The sequence below is a fragment of the Pan paniscus genome, chromosome 17 (genome assembly GCF_029289425.2).
Source record: "Pan paniscus chromosome 17, NHGRI_mPanPan1-v2.0_pri, whole genome shotgun sequence".
Lineage (NCBI taxonomy): Eukaryota > Metazoa > Chordata > Mammalia > Primates > Hominidae > Pan > Pan paniscus.
In genome coordinates this window covers 57,974,687-57,991,174 of record NC_073266.2, presented here as the reverse complement: position 1 = coordinate 57,991,174, position 16,488 = coordinate 57,974,687, and positions in this window count along the sequence as shown.

Sequence of the window (16,488 nt, the reverse complement as noted above, 5' to 3'; positions counted from 1 at the left end):
ACACACACACTGATACAAATTTCTGAAGGTGACTTTGAGAAATGATTTCAGAACTTGGAGCTCAACTTTCTCTGGATCACCAACACCTGATCATCATATAGTCCCCTCTCCAGGAATCATAAATCCTTTTCCCAAGACAAACTCCTGAAGAGATTTGAAAATCTACTACATATGTGGCCCTGTTCTGAGAAATGTAGATGCAGAACAGACATCTCTCCTGAACAAGTGTATAAATTAGACATAAGCTATACAATCCCTTCTTTTTTTTTTTTTTTTTTTTTTTTGAAACGGAGTCTCGCTCTTTCGCCCAGGCTGGAGTGCAGTGGCGCAATCTTGGCTCACTGCAAGCTCCGCCTCCCGGGTTCACGCCATTCTCCTGCCTCAGCCTCCCGAGTAGCTGGGACTACAGGCGCCTGCCACCATGCCCGGCTAATTTTTTGTTTTTGTTTTTTTTTAGTAGAGACGGGGTTTCACCGTGTTAGCCAGGATGGTCTCGATCTCCTGACCTCGTGATCCGCCCGCCTCGGCCTCCCAAAGTGCTGGGATTACAGGCATGAGCCACCGCGCCCGGCCTACAATCCCTTCTTAAAAGCATCTATAATGAAGGTCAGTGAGCACACTTGCATAGGATGCTCTTTCAGAAGGCTTGCTGGAAGAGGTGATTTTTACATAGGTTTATTGAAAGTAGGAAACAAAAATTTGAAAGTGAAGGTAATGAAATGCATATTGCATAGGAAATGGCATCACACAAACTTTGAGGTTGATCTCAAATCTCAAGGTCTCTTTGGGAAACTCCATGTTTGTATATGACATATTGAATGCCTCTTCCTCTTCTGTGGAAACATAGAAGAGTGATTATGGAAACATAAAGGTCTGTGGAATCATAAAGAAGAATACACAAAAAATGCACATTAGACAACGTGTACATTTTTCAATATAAGACTTTATTCCATAAATATGAAAACCAAATCCTGTTTTTTTAACTACTTATTTGATTGCATTCCAGCAAAATCAATATTTAGAACCTGATGGAATCATAGCACAAAAGTAATGTGCTTTCATAATGATAAGACCGATTGGATTTCCTCCCAATCTTGAATGATTCTCTTTTTCATTTACTAACAATCTGGGTAAGTGCTAGGACCAAATGTGCTACCCACCTAATAGTCACAGGACAATAAAATCACATTTACAATACTGTTTTTCTTCTTCACTGCTGGCAGCCAGAGAAGAGAGAGTTCCAGCCCAAACCCATTTTCTCTACATTTCGCCTTTGTAATGTCTCGCCAGTATAATGAATAGCAAAGGCTTGTAAACCATTTCTCTCTCCAAAATAAGGAAGCTCCGCCACAGTGAGAATTAGGAGAGATATCACTCAATTGTTTTTGTCATGAAGTGTGATGATCATAAAGAAAAGCTATAAAATTGGACCTACGGGTCTATAGAGAATGCCTCGGTCTAATGAATAAAACGTGCATTCAGATCCTTCTCTGCTAGTCAATATTTTCTCCATTATTTTCCCCTTTCCTTTTCTTCCCTCCTCTCTTTACTCTTCTTCCCTTGCAGTTCCTTTGCTACTAACACAGCTGTTGTGTTGAGATAGCCACTGTGTTAGATTCAGGAGATATAAGTTGTCCTTGCCCTCAAAAAATCATAAGTACTGTGTGGTTACAATGGATCCATGAGGATGTAGACAATATTTGTAGTACTGAAGAATGGAGGGGAGCGGGGGAAGAGTTCAAGTAATTGATATAACTAGCACCTACAGAGGTTGTAAACTAAAAAATATATTATGCAGAAAAGTTACCACAGAAAGTTTTGTTGACAAGAGAGTTTATATCTTTAACTCCGGCTCCAGTAAACACATTAAAAAGGCAAACATAAAAAAGGTACTGATCATGTAGTGATCATGACATATTAACACAGTTAGTTGACCAGGAATATCTATTTAGAAAAAAAGATGGGCATTAATAGCACAATATTCTAAGATTTCCTTCATGTTGCTGACATTTTTGTGGAACAATAAGCCAGCTGAAAAATTTAGGCTTCATTTCACACACTGTATATGCAAGTCATTGTCCCAGTCTAGGCTGCATTGTCTAAGAAACACTTGGAGTCTTGGAATTCAGATTAAGACCATAGTACATGAATATTACATACCCATTCTTTCAAAAACTCTGATAGAGATTAATTTAAGAAATCACTAATTGTTAGGTATTTGAGAGTTGGAGACACAAAATAAATTTAATTTCATAATTAAAAGAGTTTGGGAAAGAATTCAGGTAATTAGCCTAAAAAAAAGGTCTCAGGAACAACACTAATAACAGACAATATTCATTCACATGTGCCTAATATGGGTGCCTATCTTCATATATTTTACATATTAATGGAAGTGACAAGTCATAAACAAGTGGAATTAGAGGATGCTTGTCCCACTATTTACTTTCTGTCTACTTCTTGGAGCAAATATGAAAAAGATAACTAGGATGATTCAGAGTCTGGAAGTTACATCTTACGTGTAATGGATAAAATAATTAAGAATTTGGGATATTTAGCACGGAAAAATATTTCCTGGAATATGTGAGATTTATTGCCAAAAGGTAACATTTTGCCTAGAGTAACAGTGATGACCAGAAAAAGACTGGTCTGTTGCTAAACCTGTCCACAGTGTAGGCACACAGGACAGAGTTGGGAGCAAGGCTCTCTGGCAAGTGAAATCAATATGGGCCAGCTGAGCTTTCTAAGGGATCCAGTCAGCTTCCTTTCAAGCTCAGACAAATTATTGTCCTGGAGTACGTAACTGGTAGAGCAGTTATCAGCCTAAAATACCTTATGATGAGCTAAAATGGTGTTCACAGCAACATAAGTGAACCGCAACTTTGAAACTTACAAATAACCATAGGGCACTACATTTTAATTAAGGAGCAGGAAAGATGACATGATATTGAAATCATCCTGATGAGTGAGTTTCCTAAGATTAACAGAAATTGGGACCTCATCTTTGGAAATTCAGACAGTGATGATTTAGGAAATCACTCATGCATGGAGAAACTGGAATAAGAGAGAATAAATTCAATGTGTCTCTATGTGTATATGTGAGTGTGGGGATGAGATGGATAAGGAAATGACAAAGGCCACGGAGAAACAGAGCTGCAATATGTATTAAACAGAGGGCAGAAAACACATAAGGGCAAACTTCAGCTCCATTTTTCATCTATATTCATTCATAGTCCCCTGTAAGAAAAATCTTTCATTATTTTTATGTATTGCTATAGACTGATAGATTCATTTGTAAATTTTTCGACACATTTTAACTGATTGCTATGTATTTATTTTGATACACAAATTATTACAGTTGTGTTTCATGATAGTCCATCAGTGTTTTTTTCTTTCAATTTTTCATTTATTTCTAAAGAGGTTTTATTATTTTATTTAAGAATGTCAACTTTACCTAATCAAATTTGTTGACATAAATGTTTTCTTCTCTTATTATCTGTTTAATATCTATGTATATTAATTATAGACTTTGTTCAGTCTCAAAGTTGTTTATTCATTCCCTCTCACGATTTTCTGAATCAATATTGTCAATAAAATCTTTAAATTTTATTACATATTTTAATAAGAAACTTTTGGCTTTGTTCATTTTTGCTATTGATTGTTTTTCATTTCATTTATCTACTTTTAATTTTCATCTGCTTTTGTTCTGCATTCTTAGGACATATTCTGCTGTTCTATTTTACATGTTTAAGTTATATCATAACCATATTAATATTCAAAATAAAAAAATTTTTATTCTTTTTATTATATAAAGTGCAATGACTATATACCTTCTCATATAAGTATCATATTAGAAGTGTCTTAAAATATCAAAGCATGTAATTATCTTTATTTTATTATTTTTGAGAATTTCTTGAAAAATTGTTCTAGTTTGTCTCACTTGTGTACTGCACTGAGACCAAGCTGAATCTTTGGTCATAGTCCACTTTGTAGTTCATTTCTCAAAGCATTCATCACGCTGCTTATGGTCAGTTTTGCATATATATTACTTAAGACTTTGCCTAGGACTTGATTCACAGATTTAAGAAATTCCCTTTTCTACATCTCTCCTCTCCATAATTTGCCCTCACTCTTTAGATGAAAGGAGAGAGCTCCCACTTTCTATTGTTGTTCGCGTAATAAAAAAGGGCAGGGATAGGTTACAGGGCTCCACAGCACAATCTCTGCATTGATTCATGTGAGCAGGGATGGTCCCATATCTGGTCATTCTCTTATAAGCATTATTCACTATCATCTAGCTTGCTGTGTTGTTTTTGAGAAATTAGCTGTAAATATAATTAATACTATTTTGTAGGTAATCTCCGGCTGGTTCTAGGATATTTTATTTGCCTTTTAGATTCTGTAGGTTCACCAATTTTTTAAAAATTGATTCTGCTTGGGATTCATTTACCTTCTTGAATTTAAGACCATGCATCCTTTATTAACTATGAAGAACCCTTATTTATATTCTCTTCGAAAATTGTATCTTCACATCTTTCTCCTGTAAACTTTATTAAATACATTTTAGACTTCATCACTTTGTCCTTCCTCTTCACTTTTATATCATTTTTATTGATTCTCTATACTGTATTCAGACATACTGTAATTGATCTATACTAACTTTCAAGAGCCAATTTTTAAATATTCAGAAATTTTGTGAGCCACTTTTTAAGCAATCATTAATTTGAAAATGGTTATGGCCAGAATATTTAAGTTTGTCACATGTTACAAATCCGAGCTAATTTTTTGGAAGGGAAGTATTACTAGCATACTGCTGACGATTCCTTCAGATGTATCGTCCAATTTCCCAATTGCCTCTTTAGCTATGTCTAATGTATTTAACCATTAGAAACCATTAGTTTCTAATTTCAATGATAAATTCTAAATAAAAGCTGCAATTCATTCTGTTTCAAGTCAACTTTGTCATTTTTAATAGTGTCTTGCCCTCATATTACATACACCGTATGTACATATCTTTATTTAATAATTATAATGACTATTACCTTTTTTGTAGTTCTGATTTTTCTGTTTTTAAAATATATATGATTTTGTTTATTATTCTTCATGTCCTGTTAAAACTCTCATTTTTAGGCCATAAGAGTTTTCATGTCATATTTTATTGAATAAGTTAGAAATATGCTTTTAAATATCCAAATGAATGATAGTTTTAAATTTTGTCATTGCATTTTTTCGGGATTCGGGTGGGATTCTTGATACTTTCTCTATGGCCTTATCTAGGAACATGCTTTAAAAAGATTATTTTCAAATTGAGTGAAATGTTCTAGATATATTCTGAAAAACTAGTATAATTTTTTGGTTGACAATTGTCCCGGTGAGTTCACCAGCACTTGCTGCCCTCTAGTAGCAAGTAATCATTTTCTGTTTTGGTCTCCAATAATTGATTTCTTTTATTTTGAAGTGGTTTCAGGAACACAGTTAAAATGATAGCTATAAAAACATTCTTTTCCAGAACCTTTTGGGTTCATTTGAAGAAGTTTTACTGCATTTGTATTTTAGTACGTTGTTAACAAGCAAAGCTGATGCTATATTTAGTGTTAATTGGGGCGATGTGTATAAATTGCTTAGACATTATGTAATTGATTATCATTGAAAAGACACACATATTATGTATATGTATAAATGTATTATGCATACCATAATTTACATAAATGATAATCAATCACATAATGAAAACATTATGTAATTGAATATTGATTTTGAACTAGTACATTGGATAATGTTAGAATAAAATTTACTGATCCTTATTCCAGTGATGTGGTAAACATGACTAGTCATTAGCAAAGTTCTAGATTTCTTCTTCTTCCAGGAATGTCTCTCCTTGACTTTTTTTATTTTGTTTTATTTGAGATGGAGTTGCTCTATGTCACCCAGGCTGGAGTGCAGCAGCGCGATCTTGGCTCACTGCAGCCTCTGCCTCCTGGGTTCAAGCGATTCTTGTGCCACAGCCTCCAGAGTAGCTGGAATTACAGGCGTGCACCACCATGCCCAGCTAATTTTTTGTATTTTTAGTAGAGATGAGTTTTCACCATGTTGGCCAAGCTGGTTCAAACTCCTGACCCCAAGTGATCCACCGGCCTTGGCCTCCCAAAGTGCTGGGATTACAGGCGTGAACCATTGCACCCAGACTCTCTCTTTCACTTCAGTAATAATCATGTGATTCGCTTTGGTCAATGAATATTAATGTAAGTGATGTGTATCATTCCTGGATAAAAAGTATTTCAGAGGTAGTTTGACATTATCTATGCTTATTTTTCCCTTAATCTGGAAAGATATGTTGATATGAAGATACTACAAGATTGAAATAATCTAGAATGAGAGCCCACCATATAGAAGACATCTGCCTTTGAGAGTTACCTAGTTCCTTGGTGCACATTGGCAGAGTAAGAAATACATTTTTGTAAGTCGTATATATTTACCTCAGTGCTGCATAACATAGCTTAGCTCAAAGGACACCGTGTTTTTGCTATGCGCTATGCTCATAGTATGCTAGCTTCTGCTTTCTTCATATTTATTATATATTCCTACTGTTTCATATGCTATACTTGTTCCCCTTTACCTAAATAAGCTTTTCTTAAATCTGAAAGTCTTTTGAACCCCTTCACTTTTATTTAACCATGGTTTTTGTTCAATATAATTTAAACTTTTGGAGATGTTGATAATATATATATTTTTTAATTTTACTAAAGTGCTTAGCTCAATTTGCTATCTACAGTCTATGTTCAATGGCTATTTTTTAAACAAAATGTTTCAAATCAAAAATAAATTTATGATAATCTTTACACTATTTCCAAGAATATGTCCAACCAGTGAAATACAAAGAGTATTAGAGTATAATGTACAGACTTTTTCTGTCACATAGAATATTATAAGAATATGTTAAATATCATTATGGTAGTATATTTGTAAAATGTGCAATTTATAGGAAAAGTAAATTATTTGGATTAAATGATCCTTTAAAATAACAATAATCATCATCATAATAATAAATAGCAGGTTGTGCTTATTTATTTGGCCATTCATTCTCTCATTTCAAAATAATACTGACTGGTTTCGGTCCATACCCCAAAGCTATTACACATGTTTTATAACAGATGTTTTATTGCCTGGCACTTTGCAAAACTCATCCATCCAAAATACTATAATATGCCCCCAACCCAACCACTACTGAAAATAAAACAGCAAGAATGCAAAGCAACCGAAAACACACCCCCTTAAAAGTCATTCTGGATCATAGGAACTCTTTTGTCCTTGAGTTTCTCCACATGATATGTTTCCTCTTTCTTAATTAAACTTTGGTCTTAAGAATTGAGAACTGTAAGGTTTTGTTCTTCTCTTTTTCTTTTGCACCAGTGCCTCAGGAGTCATGATAATGAGTTATGTTACTTGTAAAATATGTACATTTATTCTTCCTTAAATGCTTAAGATTTATCAAAAATCTCACCTACAATTCTTAACATAATGGCAGAAGATGGACACCAGAAGGGAAAGTCTATTCTACTTTGTTGTACACTTTTGTAGATTATTTGACACCATATCTGCCTGCCTGTTAGTCTCAATCCATAGTTTGTAAGTACAAATGCTTCCAGTGTTTAGACAAACAAAGCCAGTCAATGTAAAGGGTAATGGTGGTTAGGAATGAAGTATTAATAATAGTACAGTGAATAACAAATTTAAAAATCCCAAGTAAAGCATATTCAAACAAAACTGTTTTACTAAAAGAAAACCCAGCCTCTGTTCTGTTAGTCTGCCAGTTTGCATTTCTTTTTTACTAATACCTTGCATCACTGTGCTACCGAAGTAGGGGCAGGGAGGTGCTGGGAAGGAAAGGGCGTGGTCCCTGGCTAGGGCTTCACCTTCAGGCCTGTGCCCATGGACCTAGGTGAGGACAGGCACTCCTACCTTGGTGCCCAAATATTGCATTTCCCAAGACCACCCTGGCCTGCCACGTCACCGTCCTGTGCCTATAAAAACCCTGAGGCCCTAGCAGGCAGACACAAGCGGCTGGACATCCAGAGAAACACATCGACAGAGGAACACACAAGCGGCTGGACGTCAAGAAGACCTCGAGAGCACACTGATAGGCACTGTGACACCGTCAGGCCATCGACCAGCGGAACGATGTGGAGTTTGGCAGGGGCGGTCAAAAGACAGCCCAGACCACTGAATCACCCAACTCCAGGGGAAAGTCTTCCCACTCCATCCCCTTCTGGCTTTCCCCATCTGCAGAGAGCTACTTCCACTCAATAAAACCTTGCACTCATTCTCCAAGCCCAGGCGTGCTCTGATTCTTCCGGTACACCAAGGCAAGAACCCGAGATAGAGAAAGCCCTCTGCCCTTGCCACAGGTAGAGGGTCTAATTGAGCTGGTTAACACAAGCCATCTGTAGATGGCAAAACTAAAAAAGCACACAGCAGCATACGCCCACTGGGGCTTCAGGAGCTGTAAACATTCACCCCTAGGTGCTGCCGTGGGGTCGGAACCCCACACCCTGCCCATCCGTATGCTCCCCTAGAGGGGTAAGCAGCAGCAGCAGGGCACTGAAGAAGTGAGTCATTCCCCCTGCCGCACGCCTTTCAAGGGGGACAAGGGAACCTTTCCCATTTCAACTGGCTGTTGCTTGTATCTAACTTATATAAAGATTCATACTGAGAAGAGCAGTTTTCACTGAAATCTTTTGGTTTGTGGTACTTTGGTAAGATTAGTAATGGAATGCCCTGAAATTTCAACACTTAATACCAAAGCCTTCATACCCTTGCATCTTTTTCTATGCTTTCAGTTATACTTCATAGCAAATGAACCCACACACAGCAGTTATCTTTCCTTTCCTTTGTCTCTGTCACTACTTCCTCTCAATTTCTGTGACCTCATCCTACATCCTGTGGACATTGTTATCAAGTAAAAACAAGCAGAAGATGTTTCTATGCATTTTCTTTTATTTTAGGACAAATTAATACAGCAAGTCAATGTTTATTATTATTTTGAAGAGGGTCCAAAAAGAGGCCAATCGATTTTAAATATAGTGACTGGAGATTTTCCTCTTGGCATTTGCTCTACCTTTGGAAGCAAATTATTGAAAGGAAAGAGAAAAAGAAGCCCAGTAGCCACTATTTTGTTTTGTTATCAAGTTATAGGGAGATCATGCTCAAGCTCCAAAAGATTTAATTTTGTGTGTGTGTTTGTTTTGTTGTTGAAACAGGATCTTGCCCTGTCACCCAGGCTGGAGTGCAGTGGCATAATCACAGGTCACTACGGCCTCAACTGCTCAGGCTCAAGCAATGCTTCCACCTCAGACTCCTGAGTAGCTATGACCACAACTGTGTACCACCACGCCTGGCTAATATTTTAAAAGTTCTTTGTAGAGATGTGGTCTCACTGTTACTCAGGCTGGTCTCAAACTCCTGGCCTCAAGTAATTCTCCTGCCTCAGCTTCCCAAAGGACTGGGATTACAGGTGTGAGCCACTGCACCTGGCCTGATCTTTCTTATAAAGTTGTAGTCATTATATTATAGGAAATATACTTACAATAAGTGTTCGTATATTACCTATTGGTCTGAAGATTGTTGCCTTAAGTTAGAAATCTTTATAGTATTTGAAGATACCCCTGTCTAAATGTTTGCTTTGTGGTTACTTTGTAACTCCCAGTGGGAACTTCTGGTATGACACTCTCTCCAACCAGTAACAATATCATCAATGTTAACCTACATTAGGAACTCTGATAATTCTGTTTGTTACTATATTATTAAATAGGATTGAATTACTTAATTGTATCAGCTAGTTGAGATGAATCTTCATGTTTTGGAATACATAAGAGTTGCTAAACTATAGCAGATGACAGAAGGCCTCTGAAAAGTTAGTTATTTATGAATACCTGAAAGGCACCTGAGCAGGCTAGGGTGGGAAATGGAATAATCGTAAAGTACTCAATTTCCTTTTGAAGAGGACATTACACATTAGGAAAATTGGTATTCACATATAAATGTATGTATGTATTCACACACACACACACACACACACACACAAACGCATCATCCACAAGGCACTTCCGTTAAAGACCTGATGTAGAAATAAAGTTCATACATAATTCTTTTTTGGGGGCCTTTTGTGAATCTAGAAAATTCCCAATAAGGTCTAACTGTATGAGATCATAAAATTTTCCCAATATGCATTTGATTTCATGGATGAGTTAAAATTTGAAAAGTACTCATAGGAAATGTGACTATAAGAATTCCATTGTTAATCATATTCACTTAATTTTAAGTTATAGATACAATGAAGAGGCCCTAAAGGTTAGCAGCTTTCTCATTCTTCCTACCTTTGTCTACTTCCGTTTCCAAAATTGTGTCTATTTACATTCCCTATGTTAGAATCAGCTGCTGGGTTTCTTGTGCTTCCAAAGTCTCTACCATTGACAGCTAGTCCTAGATTTCATTATGTCAGAACCACACCTGAACCCCATGTAGCTACAAATGGCAGTGCTAAGAGAGAAGATAATTTTCTGGAATACCCCAGGTTTCCATTGTATTCACTTTCCCTGGTTGACAGAGGGGCCCAAACAAAGCTGCTATTGTAAAAGCTGTTTGTGTTACTGCCTAGTCAAAGGCCAGAAAAGCATTTCTTGTCCCAAGAAGTGTAAACACCAAAAAAATGAAAATGGGATGTGGGGCTGTGTGGGGGTCAAGTAACTGAGGCAGAGGCTCCAAGAAGGTGGCTTTGGTATTTTTGCTAATTATGGAGTGGCATGCTTGCACAGGATCTAGATAGTTGCTATAGTGGGGGCAAGATTGGAGGAATATAGTTCATCCTCATCATTAGTGGATTTCATATTTGTGGATTCTGTATTTACAAAGGTGCCTACCCAATAAAATATATTTGTAACCCCCAAATCAATACTTGTACACTTTTGTAGTCATTTGTGACATGCATAGATCTGTGAAAACTTGAGTCAGCCAGTGCACATGTGCCTGCTTCAGGGTAACAAGGAAAGCTCTGCCTTCTTATTTCAGATTTCATACTCCAAACAAGTGTCCTTTTGATATTCTATTTAGTGCCACCTTTTTTTTTTGGCATTTTTTCTGCTTTTTCTTGTTGATTTTGCTGTTTAAAATGGTCCTCAAGTGTGGTGCCGAATGCTGTCTAAAGTTCCTAAGTGCAGGAAGGCTGTAATGTGCCTAACAAAGAGAGTAAGATAAGCTTTGTTCAGGCATGAGTTGCAGTGCTGTTGGATCTGAGTTCAATCTTAGTGAATGGACAATATGTATGATATAAAGTGTCCTTAAACAGAAACACACCCAAATTTGGTGTTGTATTGATTGGCTGATGAAAATGTTATGATGAGAAGTTCACATATGGTTTAGAATTTGCTAATTCAGTTTTCACTACAACTTATGGAATATAACAGCCACAAATAATGAGAATATATGAACTATAATTTGTTAACTTCTTTATTTAGCTTTTGTTTCCCTCGCTGGAGAATGAACATCTGCCTGGTGCAATAAACAAGTGATATTTTTTCTAAAAGCACAGAATCAGCTCTAGTCCTACCTCAAATGTTTCACTCACAAGTATAGCCAAGCCCCTTGGATATGACGTGTATCCAGCCACACCCTGTTCCTTTGTGAAAAATGACTTTAGGTTTTATGCAGAGGACAATTTGCAGTGGGTACCTGACATACTTACTTCAGCGGTGGACAACTCCCAGGCTCTCCAGCTCCAGACATATACTTAATATTGAAGGAATGAAGCCACTCAAGATGATTCTATCTTTCTCTTTCTCTCTTGATCTTTTTCTTTTCCTTTTTTGTTTTTCAAGAATATCTCAAAGTCAGGTTCTACTTGTTTCTAAATATACCATGAGCTAGGGAGATGACCACTTTCATCACAGGTATCCTTATGTGATCACCTTTTTTTTTTTTTTCCTCCAGAAATTTTGTGCTTGATGCGAAAAGAACCAAAATTTCACCATGATTTTTGCTGATTTTAAACTCGGTCTGCTTTCAGTAGTGAGGGAAATTTAAAATTACTGCTAAGCTCAAAGAGAACAGGTTAGCAGGTGCATCTATGTAATTACCATTCATTCCAGAGGCCCTCGCTAGTCAGAAATCGGACACAAAGCCTTGTAATAAAGCTGCAAAATATTCACTTGGAATCTTGGAGTTACTAATTCATTGTTATAACATGGTTCTCATAAAATTATGTAAAAAACTCATTTTACGGTTGTCAGGGGAAATAACTACCCAGATAAATAGGCATGAAAGTACCATAACTACAGCAGAGAAAGCCAATTCAAAATTGGGCCCCAACTCCAATCTCCTAATTGGCTTTATTATAGTGTCATATGAATGAAAAGTTCTATTAGCAATGGTTTTAAGTTTAGTCCACTGTTCTATAAAATACTGTCCTATATGCATTTTTACTTAGTTTTATATTATGCTATAGTATAAAAACATTTTGCCTTGATTCTTACATGAATTTGAAGTGCTCGGGCAAAAATGGCATGAATTTCTGTTGTTTAATTCTCATAAGCATTTCTACAACTTATTTTATGTCCAAAAATACATTTTTATTTTAATTAAGCAAACATCATATTGTAGAATATTTTTAAATATAAGTTTTCTCTTTTCCAGGGCTTCTTATCACTTGATTCCATACCCTCAAATAAATGGAAATAAGACAGAACACTTTTGTTTATAATTTCTTTTAAAGAGAAAATATAATAGCTGCACTTCTGGGTTTTCAAGCTGAAAAGAGAGAGAGAGAGAGTGTGTGTGTGTGTGTGTGTGTGTGTGTAACTGATGACTTCAAACTTGTAGGATGCAAATTATTTTATTAAAAATTATGTACTCTAATGACTTTTAACTTTAATAACACATCATTATATGCATAATATGAAACTACACACACACAATCACACACACACAGCAAAAAAGCTAAAATGTAATGTTGAAATTAGAACAATGAAATTATTATCTATATTGGTGTGTGTATATGAACATAACTATAAATATAACTGAATAGTAGAGGCTGTAATATAATCCCATAAACCAGGATTTCCTCAGTGAATAACACTCACATCTCATTTTTCTGGGACAGAAGGATACATTGCTTGTTTTCCAGGAATCTGAAGACCCAGGAAGAATGTTTCAACATATTTTCACCACAAGAGCTTTAATAGGATACATCAATTAATTAAAAACCTATTGTCCTATAGATATGGTGATCAAGATTCAAAGTTGGCCAAAAAGTTATAAATCCCATTGCCTATCTGCCATTATTACCTGATTTATCATGAAGAAAGAATGACTCAGCCACAGCTGGTGGAATGAAGCATTGTGTTATGCATTATATAGGTGAGGGAAAACATTTCTAATTTAAGGAAAATCCAAATGACGATTATGTAATGACTCTATGTTGATGATTCTATGGATGCTAAATGTTTGTGTCTTCAGTTTATCCTAATCCTGTCTAATCTGGAAAATGAGAAAAATTTAGTCTACATCCTCAATGTATTCAAGTATTTAGCATTATATTAAACTCCAAGAATGTGTTAAGGAGTGTAGATAACACACGCTGTCTGCAGTATTTTCTCAGGAGAAACTCGAGGAGGATGAGTAGGGGGTGAAGGGGAGGCTGTGAGCCGGTGAAATCACAGTTCAGAACAGCTCACTGGGGACAATAGACACAGCTAGAGCCTTTATTTATTTATTTTAATTACTCTTCTCTTCCTCCTATTAAATGCCTCCTCCTTTGTTCTTAATTTGAAAGCATCCCCCATCCTCTTTTAATTACTGTTCTTTTGATTGACAAGAGCAGAGGACAGGAAAAAAGAAAGCTGTCTCCTTCATGTCCTATTTGACACAATATAATGAATGTGTGATGGCTAGTTTATTTTTTCCTTGACAACTTAAATATTTGAAGATGAAATGTGGAATGTAAGAGCATAATGCCAGAGAGCAGAGAGAAAGAAGAAGAAGAAAGGAAGTTAATTGGACCAGGAACCATATACAATACTCATTTGTGCATTTGCCTAATAGTTTAATAACTGCCAATTTGGTGCAGGGATTCTGTGTAATTATCATAAGAATTTCATCTCAGCTCTTCCCAAGCAAAAAGGAGTCAACAAATAGACTGTGTCCACCGGATGCCCTGGTCCTGCGTTTTATTATGTTTACTTTATAATCCCATCATCCCCACGCCACCAGCATGCTTGAGGGGTAGTCAAGGCAGCAGCGGCTGCTCCCTCTCGGCCCCCTGTATTTCAGAGCTACCCTAAGGTACTTAAGAATGACAGTATAAAGAATATCTGTGCAGATGAGCCTGTAGATTTGGGGAATTGGCTGCTTATAGACAGGGATTCTTTTGGTAGACTTAATTCCTTTAGCAAGGGTGAAGTACCATCTGTGGGGATTCCTGTCATGTATAAGGAAGTTAGTCATGCTCTCTGTGGAGTTGAGTTTCTTGAATTTTAATGAAACCTATGTCAATCTGTCTCCTCTATACCCTAGTGTTAAAATCAGTGGTCAGCTACTCAACAATCACAACAGTAAATCACAGTAGATAAACCAACCAGGACAGCTCTGAAGAATTTAAGGCTGTGTTCCCCCCTACCCACCTCCCCTTCACAACTAGGACACTGAAAGAATGCATAATGAACTGGTGGTGTTTCTGCTTTAAAGAGACAGCCTTGTGTTCAAACCAGGAATCTAGATTTTTTTTTAATGTCCTTCTTCGCTGGGAAGTTTTTCTTCTCTGTTATTATTTATACTCCCTTTAATAGATCTGTTACGGGTTCTGGGGCTTTTGTACAGGTTATGTATGACAGAGCTGTGCTTTTACAAAATGCTTTGAGAGAAATGCTGATTCTAACCAAAGAAAATGAACTGTTATGCAGAAATTAAGAGAAAATGTTGTGCATGCCACCTGAATATAAATTAACTGTGAATGATGTAACTCAGGGAAGCAGGTGGCAGTTCTATATGAGATGTTTACAATTAGCTGTATGCATCACTGTGAGAGCACAGCATAGGAAATATCTCACCCAGATTGGATTGGCTCACAACAGGTTATAATAGCATTACAGCCCTCAATGTAACTTTCTAATTCTTCTAGGATGTGTCGCCATCATCTCAAAGGCAAGGTCATTGGAATGTAACTTTCATTGTCACTTTGTTTGCATATACAAGCCAAAACTGTTTCTGTGGAGAGGACCGACAGAGCAAGTTGGAACTGAAAGTTCTTTTTGGCAGAACTGTCCTGGCACAAAATGGAACTCTAACTGGTTTCTTAATGGTAAAAGCTACAACCTCCATTTGTCTTCTTGTTTGAGCTGGTAGTTGGAATTACTGGCTGGCTGTTTTCACAGATCTATTATCTCTAACCAGTGTCGTATTTCTCCTTGTTTTCTTCCTCTTGTTGTGGGTGATGGTATATTCCACTAAAGCAGGCTGACAATTTTTTATCTTTTGGATCAAAACAGACACCGTCCATTTAAATTAATTAATATTTCCATATTAATGACTTGTTTAAGTTAAAGGAGCCTACATGTAAGCCCACGTTAAATCTCCATTTTAAACACTGCAGATCTTGTTTTTAAATTAACATGTGGCTGGGTGTTAAGTTTTCTTTGTCATTTTTCATGGTTTCACCAATTTACTGTCATTTGTTATTTAAATATGTTTGAAACCACTGATTCCAGTAATATCACATCCCACTTATGCTAAGTCTTAATATACAGAAAGAGGGCAATGTTGAGAGAAACATTTTGCTCTCTTTCAGGAAATAAACAAAGACATCTTTTTGCTTTTTTAAAAGAAAAAGCATCTCAGATTTAGCTGTCAGCATTTGCTATTTGATCATGTCTTATACTTTTTTGGTTTACTCAGTAGAAATCATATAGTAGATACTCAATAAATATATTTGATTAATGATGGTATATTATCTATCATACAAAAATATAATTCTTTATTTGTATTTATTTGCAAATGTGGTTTTATAGAAATTCACAAATTTTCACCTTGGATACCAGCCAAGTCCACAAATACTATATACGTATTAGTCATTAATTAATTAATTTAGTCATTTGTTTCAATAAGTATTTGTAAACATCTACTATGTTTCATTTGTAGTTCCAAAGTCCTGGTAGGCAGGATGACAGTGAACAACACAGACATGCCTTTTGTCTCTCAAAAGTTCCCACCTGGGAAGTGCCATCTATACATTATCCAAATTATTCTACATTCTTAATGTAGATTTTAGGAATGTATCCACCTTTCAACTATATTTTCAGCTTTCTTCATTTTCTTTTTCACTCTCCTCTAAAAACCCAGTCCTATTTTTAACACTAGTTGAATTTACTATATAAAGTAGCTAATCAACTTTTAGTCACTGATCATCTAATTTGTATTAAAAATGCAGAACTCTGTATCTTCTTATTT